General features: G+C 40.7%; 1 protein-coding gene across 2 annotated transcripts in view; it reads left to right on the top strand.

The window, feature by feature from the left end:
* The window catches only part of LOC308197454 (uncharacterized protein), a 557,403-nt gene that overhangs the window by 371,447 nt on the left and 166,564 nt on the right, over nucleotides 1–19,392 (top strand). The window lies entirely within an intron of this gene.

Below are 19,392 nucleotides of genomic sequence, written 5' to 3'. Positions count from 1 at the left end.
ACTTTTAGCTTTCCCAGTTGTAAAGAAGGGCTTGAAAACATGAGGTGCCTGAGCCTGAAGACAGCTGAAAAGCAGCTTTGAGATGTGCAGCAGGTTTCCCAATCAAAACAACAAATACAGCAGGCTTTTCCAATGCTCTGTTGTTAGTGCAAATTAAAAAAAGAGGGACCATCTGTGACATGAAATTTTAAGACAAACAAGCAGATGGAAAGAATGGAACAGGTCAGTCATGCCATAAAAGTGGAAACAAAACTTCATCGTGGGGCCCTGAATCTCTTGTTTGGAGCTGAGAGCTCATCGTTCTCTCTGCTTATAGATGTGTTACTGCTTCCCCTTGTCATGGAAGGTGCAAGACTAGAAGACTGTTTGGGGTTGGCAGCTGAGCCCCGCTGTGCTTGAGTACTGGATTATCAGGGTGCAGTGTTCTCTTTATTGGAGGTATTCAGTTCATCCTTGGTGGAGGCAAGTTCATCTTGGAGGGGTAGAAGTTATGTTTGAGAGGCAATTGGGCTAAATCTGTCCACTAATTCAATCAGATGAACCTGCAGTGCTGATGGAAGAATACCTTTTTCCTCTAGTTGAAATTTATGCTATCCTTGAACAAACTGAGCTTGAGAAACTCTGTTGAAAAGCAGTACAGAGGCAACAAGAAGACATCCTCCACATACACCCCCCCCCCCCCCCCCCCCCCCCCCGCTTCCAAGCTCCAGTAGGGTTGGCAGGGAGCAGAGGGTGCTTGGGATGGATTCAGGCTGATGTCTTGTTAAGTACGGATGGCCCTGCCACCTTAAAGATTTTCCCTATAATCAGCCATTTTATTTATCTTAGCTTACTCTGCTAGATTATTACTGAGGCAGCTGCATGACCAGGGTGAAGATGTAGGAATTATTTGATCTGAGAACGTTTTTTCAATAGCTAATGGATCTGATTAATGTAGCCTCTTCATCTTTAAACTGAGTGTAGTGTCCATCTGCAGATCACTGTCTGATCAATTTAGGTTCTTACATTAGTGCCTATAATACAGCACGCATACACATAATTTTCTCATTATTAAAATTTACTTGGCAATTTTTATTAATGCATTTTTTCATATCCTTTGCCCTCATTATAAAGAAGTCATTGAATACACATCGCTTGTATAATCAGGACATTTATTAGAAGCTATGATGCTTTTTCAGAGAAAATTGATAAACAAACAATAATAATCTCGTAAAATGCTTTCTTCTGGTTCCTAGCCACATGGGTTTTCCAAAATGTCAATTTAATAAGTGGACCTCTACAGCATTACAGCTATTTTCTGAGTATTTTATATATGTTTCCAGTTGTTATTGATTTCATTAGATTTTGAGTCATTTAATGACCTCTTGGCCAAGAATTTAGCATGAAATTTTAATAAAAGCATCCTTTTTAGATTAAGCTGGCATCAATGTCAAATGTGCCAGAGCTTTCATTGCTCTGAAATAGCTGTAATCATTACATATCCCAACAACATTATGTCTACCAGCACTCCAGTATCTTGTCAGACTTCTGCTGTGTTTGTCCAAGATGGACGTTTTGAAAATAGGGAAATAAGCAAAATGGTGATGTTAGGTGTTATATCACTGCTCACCCACGTTATCCTGCTTTCAAAAGCAAAGCTATGTCTTTATTTTTCTCCTGTCATGCTTGATGGTTCGTTTACAACTAACTTTCTGAAAATGATTCCATCAACAATGTTAGAATTTGCTCTCTACTGATAATTATGCAGTTAGCACTAATTTTCTTCCATGTTTCCTGGGGAGTCACTGTAGATGGAGTGCAAATGTAGAAGTAAAATTGTGTTTACATGTGAAGGGTTCCTCAAAGTTGGTTATGCAGCACAGGGAGCCTGGCAGTGCCTGTTCAGCTGCAGCCACTAGAACAAGCCTTCATTTGCCGTGTATTTGTTAACAAACATAGGGTATCATCTCTTCTGGGTCTTCACAGAAGGAAGGTGAAGGATGTTACTTGTTTGCTTTTCTTTAATCTAGAAGGTAATACTAGTCAGTACTTCTCGTACTGTGTTATGAGTTGGTACTTGTCATTTAAGGATACTTGTTTTGTCTATAATTACATCCAGCAAAGTACTTACAGGACTCGTAGAAGGAAAGAGATGAAGGTACAATAGTATTTTGCTGCTATGAAAAATCAAAATATTTTTTAAAATGTTGCATTTCTGTTCTTCAGCTTTGATTATTTCTTTGTTTCAGAAAGTACAGGTCTCGTCTTCAGTGTTGGCTTTCTCAATGAGTATGCATTTGGGCAAAATGAGTTTGGCAAAGCATTTACAAGCACTATTTTGTAACATTACCTAAACCTTCTCCTATCTTTGCCACATTAGAACACCATTCATTTCACATGCCAGAACCTCATAGAGACTCCAGACAGTAACTGCAGTGCAGTTTGGTAAAGTTAGGTCTCATTTTTTCTCCAGGTTAGAACTTCTAGATTCTTCTTTGGCAAGAAAGATGGCAATGATGCACCACTTTTCTTCAGTGATTCTTGTCTGGCTGGCAGTGTAACAGTCCTGTCTTGTCCATCATTTTCCACAGTTTTGGTGGAATTTCCCCTGACTTCATGAGCAGAAGTGGCTGTAAATGTGGCTGAGGAAAGCATGTCTTTGATAAACTCAAAAAGGCAACTTTTAAATATTTTTTAACATTATTTATTGAAAAAAAAAATAAAAAGCCAACGAAATAAAGCACCCAGACCTACTGTATTTCTTGTGACCTGGATTTCGTCATTGCAGTGTGAGGAGTCATTGCACTGTGACGGTTTACTGGAAAATTAAGATTTCTTTACAGATCTGAGAGATGCTTCTTTTGCTGCCTCTTCACTAGAATTTTGCATTAGTGTAAAAATACCAATCCGAAGAAAGACACAAAACAGATTGGCCTTAAATGTACAATGCTGAAGGAATGCAAGGTTTCCCATCATGAACACAGCTTCTTTTTTTTTTTCTTGCCCGCTTCATAAAATCAACTGGCTTAGATAGTCACATTGCTGATTTCAAAACAGATACTGCTTTTGCACAATATAGCAACATTTTTTAATCACTGGGTCTAAATGTGAACAACAAAAAAAGTTGATGATTGATTTAATGTCCATCTCTGAAGTGTTGAAATATTTGTCAAACTTTTCTGCCTACCAGCTCAAGTGACCTTTTCAGATTTCTCTGACCTGTGCCTCAGCAAGCCTCAGCAAATGTGGTGCATCTGTCCCAAGCATATGTTTTCTAGGCAGAGACAAACAGGCCCATCATTATGATCCCCTCACTGCTCAGATATTCCATTTATTACAGATATTCAATGCACTGAATTAGAACGACAATCTGTTTTCCGCTTCAAAATCTCAAAATACTATTTAACTTCTAATTTATATTATCAAAGAACAGAGACTTGTTCCTGTAAGAGAGCCCACATCTTTGAAGTTCTACATCTGTGCAAGGTTGGGGGCATAAATGAGTTGGGATAAAATGCAACCACTTTCCTTAATGGGTCATTGTTTTTAATGGTCTGTTTCAGCTTGATTCAGAAATCTCATTACAAGGCAAATGAGAGCAATCCGATAGTCAAAAGTGGACTCTAAGCACTAAATTTTGTCAGATTATCATTTCTTTCACTGTGACATGCAGTAGAAGTGCCTTTCTCACAGTGATATAGAGGCAAGTGTATAAAAACCTAATAAACTTAATCAATTTTCAAAAATACTCACAAATTGTAGAAAGTATACATTTCTAAATAAATACATTTTAAATAACTAATCCTCCAAGGGCTTTGGTAAAACCTTTCTGGTTGGGCAAAAGTACTTATTTAATGACACAAGGAGAAACTGAGGCAATATTACATTTAAAATTCATATTTCCCTTTTCTCCTGTACCTTAAGTATTTCCTGAAATGCAAAGACTCATCCTGTCTTGTCAGAAGATACCAGAAAGCGTTACACAGTCAAACTGCTGAGCTACTGTATGTAAAACTCAATAGATAGGTCTTGGTAGTCTTTGCTCATATTTTATAGAATAAATAACATATGAATTCCTAGAAGATCTAACATTAGTTGAACAGAGAAAAGTTAAAATAATTTTATGCAATTTTTGAAAGGGCAATTGAAATACTGATATATTGTTTCACATGTATGACACAATAAATCTGCTGGCGTCCCTCATAATTCTTCTGACTCACTTTGCCTTGGTTGTTATGCTGTTACATTTAAATTTAAATTATATAATACTTGCACTTGTGCTTGAAGTATATATGTGTACATAAACCTGGTCTTTGTTCTTTTTCTCAGTCTCTGGGGTGTGATTCCAGTCCGCAGCGCATGTCAGTTAAATTTTTCACATCTTGGGAACAGTGACAACATCCCTATTGACATCTCACTGCAGATTCTGAGTGCAAATAAACAGCTGCTGCAGCTTTGCTCCCAGGGATCAGAGATCCTGCCCCGTGTTGGTTCTTACAGTGAAGTTTCATCCTGTAGCCTCAGAACCAGTGACTGAGCGTGCTGCAGGCACTCTCGCTGCCTGTTGCATGGCTCTGCCTGGCTGTAGGGACCACACAGAGCATCCAGGAAACATCCCAGCCCGTGGGTTGGGCAGTAACCTCCTCAGGAGCCTGACGATGAAACCAGAGAAAAGAAAGAGCCCCTCCAAAGGGCAACGCGGAGCCTGTGCTCCGAACTTAGGGTCCTCCGGGGCACGTTTCCAAGCTCTTAATTTCTTTCTCTCTCTATTGGCAGCAGACAAAGCTTACAGCGATTTAACTTCATGACTATACGACCTCGTGGAGCATTTCCCTCTGCAAACAGAACAGACCTATGATTTACTTCTCTGCTTTCCTTTTGGCCAAGGTCAAGTACGGTAATTTGATGAGCATAAGACATGCTGCTGGCTTTCTTCTGATGCAGCTGATGGCACCCGTTTAACTAGGTGGCTGACTTAGATCAGTATGGCTATTGTTTTAATCCAATATTTTTTAAGTCCACTGCTAACGAAGGGTTTACAAAGACCTCCATTTTTCCAACATACTCTCTGGCCCCAGGGTGATAAATATGCTGACAGTCTGCCAGCACATTCAATTCTGTGCATTTTCATTATTCTCTGCTGTTGTTTTTAAGACAAAGAGCTTGAATCTTTAGTGGGAGTGCTTCTTTCTATTTTTACTTTTTTTGTGTGTTTTGGTTTGGTTGAAAGGTTTAATAGCTTTAGGGCAGATATCTTCAATATTTTGTGATTAAAAATGTGACCTGCAGTAAATAGCCTGTGGTATTTCCTTTCCACTTCACTCAATTACTGCAAAGATCAACTACTGCACCCAAAGAAAAGGTTATCTTCCCCAGGCACATCACCTATTAACCTATGACTCACAGTAGTCCTGAGACTTCAGCGTGGAACTATTTCTCCTGGAGAGCCCAAATGAAACTTTGTTCAGGGTCTGAGTGTGTGTGTGTGTGCCTACTTAATGGGTATGCCGTATTTTGAAAAATTAATCATTTTCATGTCATGTGTGTTTGTCCATTCAGAATGGGTGTGCAAAGAGAACTGCCGTGATGCACAGCATTGCACTTAAAACGTGTATTTTCAGGATATAAGGGGCAGCCACGTTTATCACCTGAAGCTTTCACCACGGGGAATGGTTCTTTTGTGCTTGTTCTCCTCCTGGCCTGCAGCGCTCTGGATCTGCTGGAGCAGGCCAGGTGGGGTGGGATGCCTCCTTCTCACCTATTGCTCAACCAAGCCTGCAAAAGAATGGCCATGCTAGCCTCAGTCCTCATAGCTGGAGGAGCCAAACCTCTGGATAAGACCATTCATTATGTAAAATAATCCCTGAGATAGAAATAGAAGCAGAGGACAAATCCCCTAATGGTTTAATATTTGAACCATCACGGTCCTCTCTGAGCTTTTTACAGCTGTGTTTTGTCAATGTACATCCAGCCACATGGTCAGTCACAGCTGAATTTCAGCAGGTGCCTGGGAGCTAGATGCGCAGCTCCTCCGGCTGCGGCTCAAAGCCAGCTCTTACTGTCTGGACGGCTCTGAGGTCAAAAGGGAAGCGTTTGGGGTGTTTTGCACTTGCAGGGTTGGGTAGTCCTGGGGGCTTGGGGCTCTGTGATTACGCATTGGAAGTCCACTCCACAGCAGTTTTTTATTTATATGTCAATATTCCTTTTTTTTTTTTTTTTTGAATCTGCCCCCGAGTCTCATTTGGGAACTTTGACAGAACAAGCACTGCCTGTATTAAATACTTGGCATTAAGATAGCACTTTCTGTGTGAGAATATTCTAGTGCTTTGCAAACATTAATTACACTTCACAGCTCCTCTGAGAAAAGACAGAAAGCTAACTCTGTTTTTGGAAGACATGCTGATTTTGTTGATTGGCTGTATGCTGAAAGAAATGTGAAATCAACCTTTATGTTGCCCAAATACATACCCAATGTAAAGTTAAAAGAAAAAGCAGCAAGATTCAAAAGCCTGCTGCTTCAGTGCCAGAGAGTAGGAAATGGAAATCAGTTTGTGACTAGGAAGGCGGACTTTGATGATTTGGAATCTCACTTTACATACGCTACCTGATGGGTTTCTTTTTGTCAGCGTGTGTGACATGGTTTTGTCTAATTAGCCCTGACGTTTCTTTTGAGTTTTATTTTTGTTTTGTGTATACGTACGGAGAAGAAAGCTCTGCCAAGCCCTAGGAATCATGTTTAATTCAGAATAGCTATTATTCCTTTGATGAATAGAAAGTGTATTTAAAGCTCAGATATAGAATAACAAATAAAATCAGAAGGAAAATTAAAAAAAAAAAGGAATGCAATTAATATACTCAGTGTATCAGGTACAGTCATGTGTCCCTCTGTTTGGTAAGAGTCTGAAAGGTGGCATATTGCACTGGGATATTGGCCAGCATGAAGGGAAAGGGGAAGCTCCTAGGAGTCCCTCTGGGGGAAATGTGAGAAATCATAGGATCTTCTCCAAAAGCATCCTCAGAGGCGTCCTCTGTTCGTTCTGTGGTGTGGAGGTAGGTACTGTGGTACTCCCTGTAATGCTGTGCCTGAAGCAGCTGGTTCCTTGCTGCTTGTTGTGGTCCCTGTTACCGCCCTGTCTAAGGGAGAAATGCTTTGATCTTTAGCTTCTAAACACAACAGAAGAATTGACGGATGCTGTTGAGGCAGAAGTATCCTTTAAATTACATCTTCTTATTCATTATTTTACTATAGTCCCTTTTGCAACAAATTGCTCTCTTCTTATAGTTTATATTTGTCTTCAGATGGTAATTGAATCCTTTTGGGTTTTTAGCATCTATGCAAGGGATGTAATTACTAATTTGGAATAAGAGCCAAGCTGCTGGCAAACTTCTTGCTTGAGGTTAGACCCATGCTGTTCTTTAACAGAAAAAAAAGAATCTTTTGTACTTTTAATGTTTTTTTTTTTTTTTTTTTTTACTTATTAAAAAAGAGAGGGAACAATATTACAGAGCTAATATACAATGATTTTACTGAGCTAGAGATGGAACAATGCGTTGGACCATTAAAATCAGTGAGCTCTGAATCAGTACATCAGCTACTTCAGATGATCCTGGCACCCATGTAACGCAGCAGGTGATCAGTCTGGATGATGAGCCTGACAAGCAAAAAAGAAATTTGAGTTACTTGTGGAATAAGGAGGATATAAGGGAAATGAAGTTTTTGCTCCGTTTCTGACCATATGTGTTTTCTGCAAGGAAGGATAATTTTAAACTCTGATCCGGCCATTAAGTATATGTGGCATCGGGCAACAATCTGTGGAAACATTTCATAGAACACAAAATTATAGAACAGTTTGGGTTGGAAGGGACCTTAAAGCCCATCCAGTTTCAGCTCCCTGCCATGGGCAGGGACACCTCCCACCATCCCAGGCTGCCCAAAGCCCCATCCAGCCTGGCCTTGAACACTTCCAGGGATGGGGCATCCACAGCTCCTCTGGGCAAGTACATTTGCTTTCTCCTGTCAAACATTGCAGTGGCCACAGCTGAACAAAGTACTCACGTTAGCCTCATCCCTCACACGAGCCATTCCCTGTGACATACAAGGTATGTCTAATCATATAAAGTAAAATACAGCATTGTTTCCATTAGGAATTTACCAATTCCTAATTCATTAGGAATTAAACACAGCCTGAAGCCATGATTCCATGATCCTTAGGACTGGACTTGTGTACTGCCCCATCACTTACCAGCACAGACCTGATCCAGGGCCTCCATGGGATTAGCTGGGGCCAGCTGCAGAGTTTATTGTGGCTTCACACAGGTCCCAGCAGGACAGAGAAAACCTCTTCCCAAAATAAGGTTAAATAGGGAGATACATGGCACTAAAGATGACATAAACCTTACTGGTACACAGTTAATCCAGCAGAGTCTTCTACTGTTTTAGACCAGCAGGATGAGTTCATGCAGGATCAGTCTCCACACAGTCTTGAACTTGTGCCGTGGGCTTAGGTGTCCTGTCCCCTGCTCCTGTGCATCCTTGTGCTGGGGCCTCCACGTAGCAGTGCTGGTCACAAGACTTCCTGTGAGTTCTTGGTACTTTCTAAAGCAAGAACTCTGCTTGACATCCTGGAGAGTTTTGAGCATTTGTGAGTCATGAATTTAGGTCATTGAGAGGCTGAGGGTGTAAAGCAGAGGGTTAACCTGCTGCAGTCGCTGTTACTGGAGCAGAGAATTTAGGCAGAGGAGGGTAGTTACGTGATCTACAGAACAGCAGTCTCTCCCAACTTATTTGTAAGGCTAGAGATGATAATTAATGAAGAGAGCAACACTGAATTTTAATTGGGCTGTAATTATAACATGGCAATTTATATTGTGAGACTTTCAAGACTGTTCAGCCCCTACAGCGTTTTGTTCCTCAACTAAATCTAGCTTTAAAAATTAGAGGGAGATAAATAATTGGTTCTGAAACATACTTATCATAAGTGGGTCATGTGTGTGTGTGTGGCCATTTATCATAATTTACCTAAGGGAAGCACCTCTGTGTCAGATCTGATAGACCAGGCAAGTTAGGGCATTTGCTAATAAGCAGGCAGAGCTGATGCTGGAGTGGTACTGGATTTATTGGAAGGCAGGATTATCTCAGACCTATGGATAATCTGAGTTTGACCCCCAGAATTGCTAAGAACATGAACGGGATGGGAGCAGGGACTTCTTTCCCTGAAATGTTACAAACTCCACGTAAAAGAAAGTTTGGTCTGTATAAACTCAGATTAGACAAGGCAGAAGGTGAGGAGGCTGATGTGGTTCTGCAGAAAGTGCTCTTCCAAATCAGGCTTTAGATGTCCAGATATGGTAGATCGAATCTCTTCACCTTGTTTAGATCCTTGTGTTAGCAGCAGACATGGTGGTGGATTTTTGATTTTTGTGGCTGCCAAAAGCTTTCTGAACTTATGAATGGGGAAATCTCAATAACGTCCATTGCTAGGCTGGCTCAAGGGATAGGATGCTTATTTCAGATCTCTAACCATTTGAAGATCTTGATCTAAACTTCTCTTTTGAGATCTCTGATTTTTCCTGCTTCCAACTGAGCTAGAAATGTCAGAAGGGCAGATCTTCCTGTGGTGTGGAAGATGAAAAGTTGTGCTACTGGTAGCTCCTGTCATTTGTAGAAATCCACCTGCAAATGCTGCTTTACCTCAAATAAGGGCAGTATCCAGAATAAAAATCGAAAGGTGGCCAGCTGGTCACGGTAGGGGCAGCGTTAAGGATTCCTGCAGGAGGACAGTACAGTTACCTGTCCTCAAGTAAAATAAAGTTCCCAAGAAAAATATTAGCAAAGTCCATATTCCAAGTTGAATTATGAAGTGGGTTGGGTCCAGAAGGCTGTAAAGCCCCCTGCTTTCGGCTGGCTCAGACCTCCCATCTCCTACAGGAGATCTCTCTTGTTTGCTGAGGTTTCAACCCTGAGATTACAAACAGTGGAGAAAAGTAAGTAGATAAATATGTTGAGCAGGTTTTTCTTTTCACTGTAGCTTCTGAAAGCACATTGAGGAAGTCTATCACTGCAGGTCTGTTGGTGTAGGCTAGACAAAAATCTTAGGAATAAAGTAATGTATCTCCCCTTGGAATAAGGAAGGCTAAACCAGGTGACTTCTGAAGGACCTTGCCTGCCCTACTTTTCTATATTTTGTGGCTAATCAAAGCTTTGCTGCTTCATAGGCTGTATTTTAGACGTAACCATTATTTTCCACCAGCAATTGACAATGAAGGGGTTTCTGGCCAAGTTTTTCTGGAAAGTAGTGTGGTCTAATCTGGGGAGGTTCTCTAAAGGGGTTGGGAGAAAAAAGTAACCATCTATGAATGCCTCAAGGCTTTTTTTTTTCTTTTTTCTTTTAAATCTAAAATTCTTGCCCTGCTAAAAACGTAAGACCTCCATGAAAGGTCTCTCTCTCTCCATACACATACACACATGCACACAAACAAGCTGTGAATTAGTCTTAATTTCTCAGAGTTTGAAAAATAACATCCTGAGACTTAAGAGGCAGACGAGGAAACAGTGTTTTGAAGAAAACTTCAGGATTCAGCTGCCCTTGAACGTTGTGCAAGAACAGGCAGGGAATCACAGCTGTGGGCATCGCAAAGTCGATCCCCTTCCGCCATCAATTCTGCATTAGCCATTTCTGCTTCACACAGAGAAACATCCCATTAGGGATCTTTGCATATACCTGGGGCTGAAGCTTCCGTTATACAGAAAGCAATATAGGTGGCTATTGTAAGTGTTATTTGCAACAGTTGCCTTTTCTTGTTATTCTCAAAGAAGTGTTTTTCTCAGTATAATGTGGAAACCAGAGGCACCTTTTCTAAGCAAGAATTGAGAATATCTCAAGTGACTGACATTTTGTAGAAGAAAGAACAGAATGTGCATCTCTCAGAGCTGAGGTTTTTCACTCAAAAAAAAAAAGTAAAGATTAGTTTTTAGGGAAGAAAAAGATATTTCTTTTGCAATGCTTGATTATGATTTCCTTTATTGTTAGTTGGCAGAGGGGGGTTGATGTATATTGTTTTGTCTGGGAAGGGGTTCTGCCTTTTCTATATCTGCAACAACAAAATTGAAAATGATCACAATTTACCATGGAGAACTTAATGAATTCAAACCCCATGAACATGTCATTTCCAGCAAAGATTTTTGTTTGTTTTGTTTGTGGTGTCATGAAGCTATCTCTATTCCGGAAGCTATCAGGGCTATGCAATTCAGCTGCTGATGTATGAATTTGACTTCATTATTTTTCCCCTTCGTTCATGTAGAAGCATATAAGGTACCGAAATTAGTAAGAATGCTTTAGTTTATTTCTTCAGATGTACCAGTTAGCAACGACTCAATTTGCAGCTGCCAGTCATGTTTAACCGAGCAAGTGAGCAAGCGAGCCATGGAGCAGGGCTGCGGCTACCTGCGCTGCCTGGCTACGACACGCGGCTTGAAGGAGCAGCCACGAGGACAAAAGAGGTTTGCTTTCCCAGACCATGCTCCATGTGTTCTTATTAATAAATACTGCGATTGTTATTCTTCCCACTTCCATAAGAATTCATCAGGCATTGACATGCTGATATCTGGACACGTTTTCCATCAAAAGAAAAAGCCTAATTAGACTGCAAGCAGCAGCAGCAGCGTGTATTCCACAGTTCTCCTCAGCAGGTGACACGGCATCTCGAATAGCTCTGAGGCTCTGGAGGGAAATTAGGAAAAGAGTTGGAGCTCACGCTATCTTTTATTATGATAATAAGTACATAGTAACTGCACTCTTCCTAGGACGTTCAGTAATGATATCCATAGGTTGGATGCTCTGAACTCAGGTGGTCCTGGGAGAGGCATCGGCTCCCTGAAACATGGGCGCGAGTGCTCAAGTAGAGGCTGTACGGCTGGGGGGAGCCAGGCTCAGGGAGACAGCAGTCCCTGGAGTCTGCACCCAGGGGGACTACAGCCTTGATTAGCCTGATAAAACAAGGTGATAGGAGATTTTTAATGAGCCCCAAAATACTGCTTGCAGGTGCTATGAATCAAGTCTTAAAAAAGGCTTGAATAGTGGGTCTCATTAGACTGATGAGGGTGAAAACACTTCTTGTGGAGGGAAAGCTAGGACAGGAAAGGTAAGTGTGGTCAGGAGTTTGACAGTACATGTCTGAAGGCATGCTACAGGTAACATGGCCCCAAACTTTAACCTCTCCCTATCTGCCTGCCCTTAGTCACCTCTAGTAAAAAAACAAAACAACAAAAAACAAACAAACAAAACACCAAAATGTTTTACTGTTACAGCCTGCATGGAAATAGTGCTACTTGTAAGCATTAATCATTTGGGTTACTTCAGTATAATACTGAGTAGCTTTCAAAGTGCATGTATACATAAATATAGTATGTATATGCATATATGATACAGTTCCTAATTGGGTTTAATTGTGCAGGTTGGTGGCTTTAGTCTGTTTCTTAATGTTGCTCCTTATTCTATAAAGTTCTACGGTAATGTGTTGGAAAATTATTGACATCTGTGGCTGTTGTAAGGAACACAGCACTTACAGAGAATTTCATATGCTGCACTTCCATGCAGGAAAAGAAAAATAAAATAAACCCCAATACTATGGCAACTTTCTAGCAACAGGATATCAGCAAGAGTTTTCCAGGTTTTTTTCTAGAGCTCTGAAATTGTTACTTAGGATAAATCTCCTCATATGACAATACTCATTTCCTGTAGATACGGTTTCTTACTAAAACACCGGTCTTGTGTGAAAAGAATTCTTTTTTCCACAACATGGCTATAAGAAACTGAATATACATTTTCTTACCAAAAATGTAATGGAATACTGGATTTGTTTTGGCATGCAAATGTCATTGAAATGAGATTAAGCTGAATTGTAGTGATGGATATTTTAGACATCCCTAATGATCACTTTCTTTTTTGCTATTTCTCTCAGCTTCCAGTGTTCAGATTGCTGACATGAGATTTTTTTTTAATATATACATTTCTTTTGGGGTTGTAATGAATGGCAAGATTAATTTTCAGTAATTACATTACAATGCTAATAAGTGCTGGCATATATAATAAGTGCAATAATAATTGTTTTGACATATTTGTAAAGAGATGGTGTGTGTAGCCAGAACCGGAAAACCTAATGTGTGAATGACACGTGAGTTTGCAAGTGCTTGAGAGCTGAAGTAATCATGTAAAACCGAAGATGGAAAATGGAAGACATATAGGCATGCATGGGGTAAACAATTTTTAAACCTTCCTCATGGCAATATTTTTGTCAGCAGACTTTCTTGCTGTGCCAGGTCATGCTAAAAGTAAAGAAGGATTTATGTCAGAACCATGATGGAAAACCGCTTTGACTTGAATGCTAAAAGATCGTTAGCTTTGTCTCATTCTTTTGCTGAAGTAGGTCTGTGATGACTTGAAATAATGTGAGGGGTGGGTGAGAATTAAGGTTACTGAGAGGATCCAATACCATCTGAACTACAGGAACACGTTTCCCAGATCTGGCTACAGGGTTGTGTTTTGCTGGAACATCGGAAGCTGATGCCTCTTGGATGAATGAGAAGGGAGTTTACCCCATTATGCTACTGTTTCATAGGGCTGGCCTGTACAGACTGCAAATTAATTAAGAGTATAACCATTTTGGCACTGAGTTATGCATCCTCATGGGAACACCATCAGCTTCCAAACAGATTGTTAAAATGCTGCAGTTTCTGCCCCCAGAAGCTGTGTTGCCAGGTACAGCACAGAAGTGAGCATATTTGCTTGGGAAATTATGTTGAGTAGTAGTCACGCTGAACTTGCTATAACATTTTGCCATGAGTTAATATCCTTGGAATTTAGTTTAAGAAGCTAGTCTTGGCAGGCACTGTTGCTATGCAAATAGTATCCTCCAGATGTGAAGTGTATTATGGAAATTAATAAAAAAGGCATCTCTGTAAGCATAGCTAGAATATACAAAATAACCTATGTCGTGCTTTCTTATAATAAGCACCATAAAATAACATTAAAAAGTGTGACAAAGAAATTATACCATGGAGCTCTCAGAACACTTTGACACTGCCCTAATTTTGAACAGGGATGTTTCATGATATTGCTTCTCTAATAAGGTCACTGTACAATAACTGGATGGGATACTTAGGGATGGGTTCACCCGTAGAGTACATACACTCACACTGAAGGGCCACGAGGAGAAGTGAGGAAGAGGGATTTATCCACTCAGGAGCTCTTAATGCATCTGGGGCTTGACATTTGCCCACAATGAGTCAGAGAAGTCTGAAAACCCTAAGTCTAGGAAAAGTGAATGAGATCTTCTCTGCTGCAGGGACAATTTTCTAAAATTTGGAATGAGAAAAAATGAAGCTCTGCTTATTTTTGTATACTGGAAAAGCAATACAGTTGTTAGTGACAGGTTTTGTCGTAGAATAAAGAAAAGCAAAGACCCCAAAAATATATACAGAAGAGCAATCAACTTTGAAGTCTTCAGAGCTCCTATTGCAGCATCTGAATATTTGGTAACATTTACTGTACTTTAGGAAAACAACAACAAAAAACATTATTTGGGAATCTTCTTGCTACTCCTGAGGTAGTCCGTAGGATGTGGGGTCTGCTTCTGCTTGCTTCCTTTTGGTCCCTGAAGGGGTAAAAAGATGTACCAGATGGAGAATTAAATATTTATTACCACAATATAACTCTTAATACAGCAGATTATTTATGGCTGTTCTGCCAATAACTGGGATCTTCCCAGCCAAAGGCTGGCTCACAGCTTGCTTAACGCACACCAGCCGCACCATTGCAGCTCACGGGACAGACCCCACAAGGAATGAGGATCCTTTCTACCTTGAGCCTCGGGTCCTCCGGTGGTGACCAAGGAAACTCTCTAAGAGGGCTGATTAGGTGAAGGTGTCGAAAACCCACCCTCACAACTGCTCAGCAACAATATTGAAATATTTTAACAGGTTTTGCCAAGTCTTTCAGTGGACCTATAAATGGGACCTGCTGTTCAGCCTAAGAGCTCCCGATGCCCTTTTTACAAAATATTGGATCTTGACCAAAGATAAGTCATGGCCTGGAACATATACGTGTCTTCTCCGTTAAGGGGGCTTTGTTCCTCTTTACATCATAATTGTAAAGCTTTCTGTTTGTTTCAGCTGGCTTTTTCTTGTTTCCTTTTTTTCTTCCTTTTTCTTCTGAGCAAAATGGAAAGTTCAGTACTTGTAATCCAGTAAACACATTTTTTATGCGAGGCTTTTATATCTACCCTAGAAAGCTCTCATTTGTTTCTTTCTTCTGGAGGCATGAAAGATTGTTTATTAAATATAATAATAATAATAAAGTAGAGATAAGCTTTCTTAGCTGGCATTACTTCAGGTTCCGATATATTTTTCCCCAGCCTCACTTCATTATAGCTCTATTTGGTAGCGCATAACTAGCATGTGTCACGCCGAATGAAGGCTGGCTTCAGAATAACATGTCAGTAAGATGATTGCTCTTGGAACACACAGTGCCCTCACTCTATAATTAAATGCAAAACCTGCGTGGAAAAACTGATGTTAAAAGTCTTAGCTTACGCTCACTGGGGACTAGCAGTGCGGAGACAAATGCCCTCACACCAACCTGAGTCACCGCCTCTGTGCCTAGGTGTGGGGCTTTGGTGCTGCGGTGCTCCTGCTGGGGTCTGGCCGCCGTGGATGTGTGGGTGGGACAGGGCACTCAGGGCTTGGAGGAGCAGAGCCGGTGGGATGGGGATAGGGATAACTGCGATGCTTGCAGAGGAGCAGAGCTGGCTGCAGAGGCTGCCTGCTGCTTGCCCCTTGCCCCCTGCCTCACCGGGGGCTGCAAGCCCCCTGCCCACAGCACTCCTGCAGTGGTTTCTAGGTTCATGTTTCCAAACTGTACATCAATTAATATTTAGGTGAGTTAACTCACTTCCTGCAAGGTGAACAGAGTGAAATGATTTTTTAAAGATTAAATACATATCACGATTTCCTCTCCTCAAATTTCCATCGGCTGACCTCTGGCCTCCTGACTGGACATGAAAAAAGCATGCACTCCTCCAGGACAGTTCATAGGCTTTCAGACCAGAGGTTTCTGTCCGTCTTTCCCCGTAATGATCCATTTTTCTCTTGTGGAGTTACCTTCATCCCTACCAGCCCTTCCATTTACTCAGTTCTCATAAGTCGTAGCCACATCATACTTCAAATCTGTCCAGCATTTCAGGACAGTGAGGTGCAAGCTCCTTAGACAGCCGACAGTATCTGTTTGTCTGATATGCTGTGTGTCCTCTCTTGAACTGGCTCCATCATTTCCATAACCATATTTTTTTCTGTCTCTTGAGACGAGGCATTCACTTTTGATCTTGTATCTGTCTTCACAGACAACTTTCCCTTCCCAGAAAGGCCATCACAGTCATCTGTCATTTGGAGGAACCCACTTGATTTCCTTCTTTGCTTTAGAGGGAGAGTTACACCATAATAAATCAAACAGCAAAAATGGTCACCTTGGTCTCCATGAGAGTCAAGACCAGGACTCTCTGAGGTGTTCAGGGAGAGTGTTGTTTTTTTCTCATGCTACCTTTTAAAATCTTTAATTTCTGATTTTTGGCAATTTTAATTTGGGAAGTCTAGTTTTGTACCAGTTTCAGCTCATAAAAAACAGAAGTAAACTGTTGAAGCATGTAGCCAGTAGGAAATGAGTGGCTTTTCTCTCTCTCTCTCTTTTATTTTTTATTTTTTTGGCTGATGAGAATAACAATGAAAAAAGAAGCATGAATGTTGGCTGCACTTCACTGCTATCAGTGTTCATTTCGCTTTTGACATTTAAATACTCTACATGCCTGAGAAAATGTTCTGGTAGACACCAAGCAGATATTCCGAAAATTTCTGTGACACTGCCAGATCTTTTAGCTCCATTCCCTCACATCTCTACAGAAATCTGAAGTAAAGTTGTGTGAATGGATGAGTTTTGGCAATCTTCTCTCACAAGTTAACTAAACCTTTGGGGGCAGATCACATCTGGTCCTTAAGCTGTTTTTCAACAGTAGGAAATATCACGATTGGTAGTCTTTAAAACTCTAGCAAAGATGGTTTTTCTACTGCCACTCCAGTCTGTCAGTCAAGGGCCTCCATTGTTCTCCCTGTGGAGGACAGGAGGTGGGGTAGCTGCCCGGGTGACATGCCTGTACCCAGCCTTGATCTGTCTGAGGGGGCTTTATCCCATTTCCATTGAATCCTGAGATACCCCAAAGCCCAACTGGTAAGCGCTGTTCTCCGAAAGGCTTTCGATTAGGTTGCTCAGCAAAAGCTCTGATGGAAATAGAGATGCCATAGAGTGAAAGGGGAGGTACTTCTATGGATTAAAAAAGGGTGTGAAAGTTGGGGAAAACGTGTATGTGTATACGGTTGACTTGCAGAGCGAGCAGAGGTCATGAAGGGAGTCTCAGAGTCGTGTGTTGAGATCTGTACTGCTCAGCACTCTTATAAATGATCCCGAGAAGGAATGACTTGTAAGATGGCAAAGTTTGCTGACGCTGATAAGTTTCAGAGTGCAAAAAGATGAGGGCTGACTGTGAAGTATTGCACGAGGCCTAACAAGTGTGGTCATTAAAATAGCAAGGCATATTCAGTATAAATAATGATGAAGTGATGCAGCTGGGAGTGGAGGGAGAGAATCTTATCTTTGCATATATATAATAAGCTCTGAGCTGACCACTATTGCTGGGGAACAAGACCTTGGGGTAATGGTAGTTCTTTGAAAAATTCATTGTTCCATAGCAATCAAAAAAGAGGAAAAAAAGGAAAAAGAAGAGTTGGGAGTTACAAGGATTGAATTAGGAAGCAGAGAACATCATTATGCTCCTGAATGCTACCGGTGAGCTTGTGTCTTGAATATTGCCTGCATGTTGGTAGTTCTGGTCTCTGTTTCAAAAAGGATAGTGCAAGAGGGGAAAAGATACAGATTTTCTCCATACAGTTTTCCTATATCTATGAGACTAATTCAGAAACTAATTCAGATTAGTTAGCAAGTGTTCAAACTGACGACTATCTTACAGTATTCTCTCTGCCCCAGAATATGATTCTTTTTTTCCTCTTTTATAGTCAGGAACAGGTTTGTAAGCCTCCAGGCCTCTCTGAGGACAATCACTATCATAAGGCTTCATCTGCATTTTTCAGAGCACACATTGTGGTTCGTTTAGCATTTTGGCTCTGAAGCCAGAGTGTGTCTGGGGTTGTGGCAGAAAAAGACAAAGTAGACGTATTTTGCTCCCTGCACATTTCGTCACAAGTATGTCTCTAACAAGATTGTGTGCAAACCACATGCATACATCAGAAGGGCAGGTTCTCCACTGATTTCTAGCAGCAGAACATTTTGGTAACCCTGAGGTTAAGAAATCACTGGGAAACCCTGTGGGGCCTGGAGGGAACAAACTTGCAGGCAGCAATGTTTAACATAATTGGGATCTACACCACATCTTCTGTTTCCTTCACAGGTTTCTTCCACTCAGTAATGATTTCTGGAATGCTGAAATAATGATGCCAAGAGCTTTAGATGGCGGACATAGTTCTCAGATAAATTATACATTTGTACCTGGGGAGCAGAAATTAGGACTGTGTTGTATTTATTACTGAATGGCAAACTTCCATGTGGGCAAAGAGGTTTCCTTTCACTAATGTCAATAATACAGTTCGTTCCTGTTTCATGCCGCGTGAAATCCTTATTGCTGTAATGTCACACCGTCTCCTCTTAGATTGCTAGCCACTGAAAAATCTGTCAAAGACCTAAAATTTTCACCCCTGATTCTCTATTTAATTTTTGTATTAAAGGAGCTGGATATCCAGGAACCCTTTTGGAAGTCAGCTGGATGCTGCTGGGTGGTCAGCCCTCTTAGGGACCAGTTTGTCTGCTTACAGATAGATTTGGGATTTTATAGACCATGTGATGGCTTCTTTGTAAGAGCTTTGCCTCTTTCCACCCAGGCAGCAGCCAGTAGAGAGCAATACTGCACACACATGAGAAATTAGTTCACTACACTGTATTATTCTAAGGGGAATTAACCACTATAATTATTGCTTTCCTTCTCCAGTACTGCTGTAATAACTAAGCTATATATAAAGGAGTTTAGGCTTTTTTTTTTTTTCATTCTTCTCAGTACTTACTTTTTATCTTGTATATAGTCAATGGCTTGTCAAACCTGAAGCTAATTTATTTGGTATTATATATTTAAAATGTTTCATTCCCTAAGAACCCACTAATGGGATGTAACACATCAAAATTAGATTAAAGAGCTCTGAAAAAAATCTCCTAATCACTTAGTTGAATAAAGCCTTTTCGTCTATGGTGAATATTTACAGACTCACTATTTTGTAAAAACTAGTATTACTTTCAGAATTCAGTT

The sequence above is a fragment of the Anser brachyrhynchus genome (genome assembly GCF_964034855.1).
Source record: "Anser brachyrhynchus genome assembly, chromosome: 6".
In the NCBI taxonomy this organism is placed as follows: domain Eukaryota; kingdom Metazoa; phylum Chordata; class Aves; order Anseriformes; family Anatidae; genus Anser; species Anser brachyrhynchus.
The sequence above is the reverse complement of the archived record's forward strand: the minus strand, read 5'-3'. Positions and strand labels throughout refer to the sequence as shown.